Below are 8631 nucleotides of genomic sequence, written 5' to 3' on the forward strand. Positions count from 1 at the left end.
CATTTCCTCAGCATACCTGTCTTTCAGCCTTTCTTTGAAGACCTCCAATTGGGAATGCACCACCTCCTGAAGCTGACCCATTCAGTTTGGAATATCTCTAGACACACATACATGCATACACACAGATATACATGTATAAATGTTTTTAATTTTGAGACTCACTCTTCATTCTATCTTTATATCACACTCATGGGCTCCAAGGATCCATGGCACATACACCACACCCTCCACCATTATCCTACACACCGTCCTCTTCAAGAAGAGCCAGTCACCAATAACAATGTCTCTGGCTCTTAGGTAGTATCTTTAAGCAACCAAATGGTTCAAACCAAATAACTACAATAACAAAAATCAAACCAGGACACTCTCCTTCTGACCTAAAGTAGAAACATTAGATAGAGGCCACTGGTAAGTGAACACATTTACAATGAGTGCTCCAGAGTGTTGACTAAGGCTGTCCCCTGGGGTTGATGGAGATAGAATACTGCTCACTAGTGGAAATGTTTCTAAATGGTCATATTATATATGTATATATATATATGTTTGTGTGAATATATATGTATATAGATATATGTTGGAGAGGCAAGTTGCCGAAGTAAAAAACACCAGTTTATTTAGTCCATACTAAGCATGTTAAATAAATCAGATTCTGTAACCCATGACACATTTTTCTTTTAAAAAGGAACATTTAAGAGCTTCAAAAATTGCTACAGTACAAAAAGGTGTCTTTGTGTGTGTTTGTGTATGTATTTATATATTTATATATGTATATTAACCAGAAATATTGACTGTCTCAGAAGAGAAATCCCCAACCCTGTTTTCTGTAATATTTCTATGTGTATTTAACTTAGCTTCATGTTTGAAACAAAATCTTTCATCTCAGTACATGGCACGTATTGGTGTTATTGGCACAGGTTCAGAATCATTGTCCAAATCCACATCTCCAGGCGGTCCATCTTGTCCTTTGCACTTGGTCTCCTTTTCCTCCTTATGTCTTCAGAGAATCAATTTTTCCCCTTTTATTTCTGGAAACTTTTCTCTTCTTCCCCACCAAAAAAAATTCATTGGGGATAATGAAGGTTGCCTATAGGCACGTTCATTTTTTTCTTTTTTATAAAAATATATTTGGCCTATAGAGTTCTGCTCCATGAGTTCTCCACTGGCAAACAGAAAAGGTGAGTTTGGGGACACTCTCCCCTGTTTTTTAGTCTTGGGACTTTTTTTTGTTGATTTTTGAAATTTTTTTTGTTTTTTTGATTTTTTTTTAAAATTTTTTGTTTTGTTTTTTTACAGGTTCACCAACGGAATCCTGAATGGAAAGAAAATAACACAGAGATTAAATGGCAGCAGATGAATGGTCAATTTAGTCTGTTTAAGTCCTTGAAATTAAATTCATTTCAATCAGCATTAAGACATTAAAGGATACTGAGGTAGTAAGCACCATAGGAAAAAAGCAATTCTTGCCCTCAAGGAGTTTTTTACTGTACTCTTAATTCTTTCAGATGCCATCATTTACATAGGACTTTTCTTTTTTTGTGTCTATTATTAGTATTTAATTTCATTTTATTTAGTATGTCTATACATTATCTGTTAATCTGTGAATATGCTGTATAAAGCACCGGCCCTGGAGTCAGGAGTACCTGGGTTCAAATCTGGTCTCAGACACCTAATAATTACCTATCTGTGTGGCCTTGGGCAAGCCACTTATCCCAATTTGCCTTGCAAAAACCTAAAAAAAAAAGATGAGCATTCTAAAAGGGAAAGAAAATTAATGGGGATTTTATTTGAGTAATGGAGGACAGACTATATGAAGGCATTGGGGAAGAAAATAATATGTAAAATATGAAGAGCATCTAGGAAATCACTTTGATTGGAAAAGAATGTCTGAAGGAATGAAATATGAGGTAAGACTTGTTTGGTTGGGTGGTTCTTGCCCTTGACTTTCAAAGAAGACAAAAATGACATCACTATGTTAACAATAAGTTACAGAGAATTAGTGGGGCTGATCAGACCAATATGAGCTCTTCCATAAGTGAACACCTGTGTGGTTACTACAAGCTTTTATATCTCATATTTCCTTCAAATCTGCCTTGCTAATAGAGTACATCAACCTCTCTGATGAAGGCACACCATGCTGTGTGGTCCTGTACCAATGTTTCCTATACTGCACAATCAATTCTAAAATTCTTGAAAGGTCTTCAGAGTAACCCTATATCACTTCTAACCCCTCTATGAGCACTTGCCTGTAAGTCTTCTCCATAAAATAGTCTTTTTGAGAAGCATATGACTGGCTTTTGAACAACACGGCCAGTTCATTTTAGTTATGCTTTCTATATTAATGTGTGAATGTTTGGCAGTCCAGGAAGGACCTCTATGTCTGGTATCTTCTTCTGCCAGATGATCTTCAGAATCTTCCTAAGACAATTCAAATAGTAGTGATACCTTTCATTCATGATATGATAGACTGTCTAGGGTTCATGGGTACACTGTAATGAAGTAGCTCAGTGACTCTTTAGGTCTTCAGTGTGGGAGTCAGTCTAATACCTCTTCTCTCCCAAACTTTGTTTCAGAGCCTCCCAAATACTGAACTTGCTCTGGCAATGCATGCGTCATCCTCATTAACAATTCATACTTCCCTGGAAAGTACACCTTCAAAAAATGTGAATTGTTCCACAGTATTCAAAACGTCTTCATTTGCTGTAACAGATGGTTCCACATAGAGATGATGCTGTGTTGGTTGATGAAACACCTGTGTTTTCTTGTTAACTATAGCACAAGCAGCAGAGAATAGAACCGTACTTTGTTGCATCTCAGTTTCAGAGGTTGCATCATCTACAAACAGAAAAGCATGCATGAACACTCCCTCCACTTTGGTCTTGGCTTGTAACCTTTTCAAGGTGAAGAATTTACCAGTGGCATGGTCGTTGACCCCGATCCTTTGTTCATTCTCAGCAAAGTTCTTTGATAATAAGACTGAAACATCATGCTAAAAAGCATGGGAGCAAGGACACAACTTTGATTCACTTCATTGGTGACCAGGTAATTTCAAGAGCATCATCAACTTATGTACAACTTGGGCAAACTTACCATACAATACTGATGAACTTCTCTAGGAAACCAAATTTTGACATAATTTTCCATAAGACCTCATGAATCTATTCTCCTTCTGGCATTCTGGCTGGAGTTGGCAGGTACCAAACACCATATTGATTGTTCCTCAACCCTGTGTAAAGCCACACTGGTTCTCAGGTAGGTGACCATCTTCCAAGTGAAGGATCAGCCTATTGAGAAGGACTGTGGTAAGAATCTCACCAAAATGAATATGAAAAACATACCCCATTATTGTCACAGGGGAATCTATTCATTTTACCTTTATAGAAATGGACAATAGAGACATCTTTGAATTCCTGGGGGACAACCTCTTCATGATATATAACCTGGAAAATTCCATTCAACTTTTGTATATGTAATGGACACTCCTGTTATAAATCTAAACTGGAATAGAATTAGCACTAGGTGTTTTGACACATGAAAAGACCCTAATGGCATGCAAAACCTTTTCTTCAGTTGGATCTTCAGCTAGGAACAGATTGACTTACAACTTTAGGCAAATGATCAATGGCTTCTACATTGATTGATGATAACCTGATAAGGACACTATGGATAGCCCATCCTTATAGGATCATGTACCTATCATTAATCAATGTGATTCCATCAGCATTACTTGAGTAGTTAAGATGTAAAATGTCTTTGATCTATAAAAAAGCCTTCAGGATATCAGAAAATCACTTTGGATTGTTACTATCTGCATAAAACTGAATTTCATCAGTCTTTTGACTAGGTCAGGAATCCTGAATCTCTCTAAACTTCTGTTGTACTTTACTTTTATTCATAGTGGCAATTTTAAATATATTTATTCTCCAGGACAAGAATTGCATTTCCACTTGTATATAGCATTGATAAAGTGCAAAGTTGTTCACTTCTCTCTCTCTCTCTCTCTCTCTCTCTCTCTCTCTCTCTCTCTCTCTCTCTCCACACATTCACATATTCTGAATACCAAGATTTATTTTGATTCCTTTAATTTTTAGACAACTGTGTGGACTGCTAGTGTGTTTAGTCAAATTCTTCAATAGTGGGTCCAGAGGAAGCATCTCCAAATGGGGCTAGCCATCTCCCTTTCCCTGGAAGGAAGAATGTCTCCTGGAATGATTCCTGGCATTACTCCTGCACTCTGATACAACTTAATAATGATAGGGTTGCAGACCTTCAATCCTTTCTGCCGATGCTCAGATTCTTCCTTCTCTGTAGTCTGGTTCTAATCCAACCAATTGATTTTCATTACCTTTGTCAAGGATCTTCTGTTTATCTTCATCATCAATTTTATCTTGCGTTTTTTTTCATCCTTTTTGGTAGGCCTTCATGTTAAAAGCATAAGATTCAAGGGAATTCTTGTAAGACACCTTGTCTTTCTGCTTCTCAAGCTCAGCTTTGTATTTCTCAGCTTCCTGGACCATATGCTCATTGTCTTCTTTGCTCAGATGACTTTTGTCATTGGTGATGGTGATCTTCTCCTTGTTGGTGCTCTTAGCCACAGCAGAAATGTTGAGAATGCCATTTGTATCAATATCAATCTGCAGAACATCCCTGGGTTCTCCAGTGATTCCAGTGAGTTCAAACTTGCCAAGGAAGTTTGTCATGGTTCTCTCACATTCAGAAACCTGAATAAACACACCAGGATAGTTGCCTGATCTTGTTTTGTGGGAATGGTGGTATTATGTTTCATCAGAATTGTCATCACTCTACCAGCAGTTTCAACTGCAAAGGAAGGAGAAAAAGCATCAATTCCTGTACATTCTTAGACTTATCACTAGACAAAATGGCAACCTGAATAATTGTACTATAGGCAGTGGATACTATGATAAACTTTTTGATCTCCTTATCAGTGAAGAAGTCTTGCAGAAGCTTCTGGATTTTGGGGATGTGCATGGTACCACCCACCAAGATAATGTCATAAACCTGTGATTTATCTAACTTGGTATCTCTTAATGCCAAAGAAAAGTGTGCCAAAGAAAATATCAGCATTCAACTCTTTGAAATGGGTTCCAGTGATTGATGTATAGAAGCTGATACTTTCAAAAGGGGAGTCAATCTCAATACTGGCCTTGATATTTGAAGAGAGGGTACATTTTGCACTTTCACATGTGGGGCACAGATGATGAACAACCCCCTAGTTCTCATTGTTGTTCTTCTTGTATTTTCACTTGAACTTAATAACGAAATGGTTGACCGTGCTGTTGCCAAAGTCCTCCCCACCCAAGTGGGTGTCCCCAGCTGTGAACTTGGCCTCAAAGATTCCATCTTCAGTGGTAATAATGGAAACATCAAAAGTACCACCCCCAGGACCATTTATCAACACATTTCTCCCAGCACCAACTTTCTTATTCAAGTCATAAGGGATAACAGAAACAGTTGGCTCATTGACAATTCAGAGCACAATGAGGCTAGGGATGGTTCCAGGATCTTTGGGGACCTGATATTGGGAATTGTTGAAATAGATGTGTTATAACCACAGAATTTGTGACAGTTTGTGAAGCTTCCCAAGGTAAGCTTCAGCAATTTTTTTCACCTTGGTCAAGACCATAGAGAAAATTTCTGTGTAATAACTAAGGTCAATTCTAATTGTTTACCTCTTTGTAAAAGTTGCTGGGGAGTTGGGGGGTCATAGTTCACCTCTGAGTTGGTAAAAAGGGCTGCTGCATTGCTAAGTATTCAATCTGCTTTACTTTTGATGGAATTAAATTCTGTCTTCTTAGAAATTGATGAAGTATTCTGCTGGTAAACCATGTGGAATTCACATTTTTCGCTTAGCAGTTTCTGTATTTCCCCATCACTTTCATCAAATGACTCTTGATGTTTGTGAGTGTTCTAACCCAGATGAACAAATGAAATGATGTATACCAAGTCTCTGAAAGGTCCCCACTCCTTTTCTCCTCCATTGCTGCCATCCATATATTGGCTTAACTTTTTCCCCCAAGATAGCAACAAACTTGTTACCCTCTCAGAGAGGCAATTTAATCTCTTGACTTGAATTCTTCTGGTAGTCATTTTGCCTTGTTGATGCTGCTTTGGTTGAATGTGAAAATTTAGCTTGGAGAGGATGAGTCTGTGATTAGTCCAGTACTCTGTACTTTTGTGCACATTACATTCTAACTCTCATATCCTGTTTGTCTCTTCTCCTTACTTTCACAATGTCTATTAGATGCTAACGTTTGCTTCAAGAGTGCAACCAAGAAGTTTTATTGTGTTTACTTAAGTGAAAGACTGTGATATTGACGAGAAGGCCATGGTATGCAAAAGTCTTCAATAGTAGGTGATCATTGTTATTGCTATTTCCAGCTCCATTCCTCCAAAGGATTCCCTGCCATATCTGATAGTACTAGTTTAACCTAGCTTTCAAGTCACCCAAAATTATAAGATTGTTCTCTTTTGGTACATTGATGATAATCTTCTTAAAATTTTTCTTTGACTTCATCAGGGCTTGTTATGTGGAAACACAGGCACCCAACTGATGATGGTGTCTTTGTGTTTTCCTGCAAGTAGCAAGCTCATTGTCATGAGTCTGCCATTTACTTCTTTTGATAGCTAGGTGGTACAGTGGTTAGAGCACTGGCCTGAGGGTCAAGAAGAAAGACATTCTTATCCAGTCTTAGATACTTGACATGTACTAGTTGTATGATATTGGGCAAGTCACTTAACTCTGATTGGTTCACATCCAGGGCATTTCAAGTAGCTCTGACTCATATCTGGTCACTGGACCCAGATGACTCTGGAGGAGAAAGTGAGGCTGCTGACAGCACAGCATCCCCTTCACTCCACTCAAATTCCTATGTTTGTCATGGCATCATGTCTCTGATGTCATGAATTTCTTCAAAAAGGAAGGACAAACATCATTGAAGCATTCAAACTCTAGGCCATAGCAGCTCCTTCAATTGCCTTCATGGCTTTTGGAATGAACTGTTCTCATCCACCCATTCCACCTATGGAAGACTTCACGTGTTTGGGGTAGATTCCCCTCTAAATCACCGATGGGTTTGAGACCCCCATAGTTATCATCAACCTTGTTTGGCCCAGCTGCCAAAATGTTTTGCTGAAGTATAGCCATTGTGAATGTTGTAGTTTGTTGTGGATCAGATAGACATCAAAGGAGAAAAGCAAACCTGAGGAGGACTCAGCAGCTCTCACCCCAGAAATTCTCATCTTCCTTAAATTTACCCTACTTCAAGTCTCAAAAATTAGAGGGAACATAAAGTGCAGAAAGCTTTAAATATCATACTGACTATTTTGTACTTTATCTTACAAGCAATATGAAGCTAGTAGGGTCTTTTATAAGTAAGTACCATGGTCATATTTGTGTTTTAAGACAATTTGTTAGCTGCCTAGGGTGTTAATTAAAGTAGAGAGACTAATTAGTATATCATTGCAATAAGTAAGTCAATAATTGGCATCTAAAACTCTTGAGATCAGGAATTTTTTTAATAGCATTATATCTTGAACAGAAGTAGATAAAATATTCCCATTGAATGGTTGAAAAAATAATACAAATAAGAGATCTTTCCATCTGCACCATATATTATTCCTCTCTACACATTCTATGATACTTCCAATCTGTCTTCTTTCACTTATTTGGACAGCATACACCAATTCCTGTCCTCATATCTTTGCATTCTGCTTCTCTAAGCTTCAAATAAAATCCCTGCTCATTCTTGTCCAGTAGACTCTCTACCTTTCTTCAAGACTATATTTTTATATACATTAGCAACACTGTGAGATGATCAACCCTGATAGATAGGACAACAGTTCAGAGAGCTACGACAACCCTATTAGACTGGCTATGGACAATGCTATCCCTATCCAGAGCAAGAAAAACAAACCAAAGCAAAACAAAGCCAAAAAAAAATAATCCTTCAGAATCACATTAACTTTTGAAAAAAAATATATTTAAGGCAATGGGCTTAAGTGACTTGCCCAAGGTCACACAGCTAGTCAATTATTGAGCTGCCTCCCTACATTTACTTTTAATATATAAATATATATACATATATATATGTATACATATATATATATATATATATATATATATATATATATCTTTTGTATTTCTTTCCTTTAATCCTAATTCCTTAAACCGAAAATGACTAATCAGTAAACATGCTTAACACAAATGTGTGCATGTAAAATATTAAGCTGAGTATTTCTTTCTGGGCATGGGGGGGGTAAGAGAGGGTGGAAGGAAATTTAGAAACTAAAAAATATACATATGCATATGGATGAATGTTGAAACGTTCATAATATATATTTGAAAAATAAAATATCAAGAAAATATTTTTAAAATACTCTGCTTATATGCTTCTTCCCACCTAGGTCTTTTTGATTCACACCCCCATTACTCTGATTTCCTTAAAGTTATTTTATTACATTTTATCAATACTTTACCCCCCCCCCCCAGTCCCAGGATTCAGAATTGCTCTACTATGCCCTGGTCTGTTTGCTCAAGTCCAAGAAAGAATAAAAGAAATGGTGAGTGACTTGATATGTTAATTCACTCTTAAAGACTAAGAAAAAAACAAGATT

At 37.2% G+C, this 8631-nt stretch overlaps 1 pseudogene; it reads right to left on the bottom strand.

Annotated features, from left to right (window-relative positions):
• Positions 1-4113: 4113 nt before the first annotated feature.
• Positions 4114-7162, bottom strand: LOC141508437 (heat shock cognate 71 kDa protein pseudogene; annotated as a pseudogene).
• Positions 7163-8631: the final 1469 nt, after the last annotated feature.

This window comes from Macrotis lagotis, chromosome 1 (genome assembly GCF_037893015.1).
Source record: "Macrotis lagotis isolate mMagLag1 chromosome 1, bilby.v1.9.chrom.fasta, whole genome shotgun sequence".
In the NCBI taxonomy this organism is placed as follows: domain Eukaryota; kingdom Metazoa; phylum Chordata; class Mammalia; order Peramelemorphia; family Peramelidae; genus Macrotis; species Macrotis lagotis.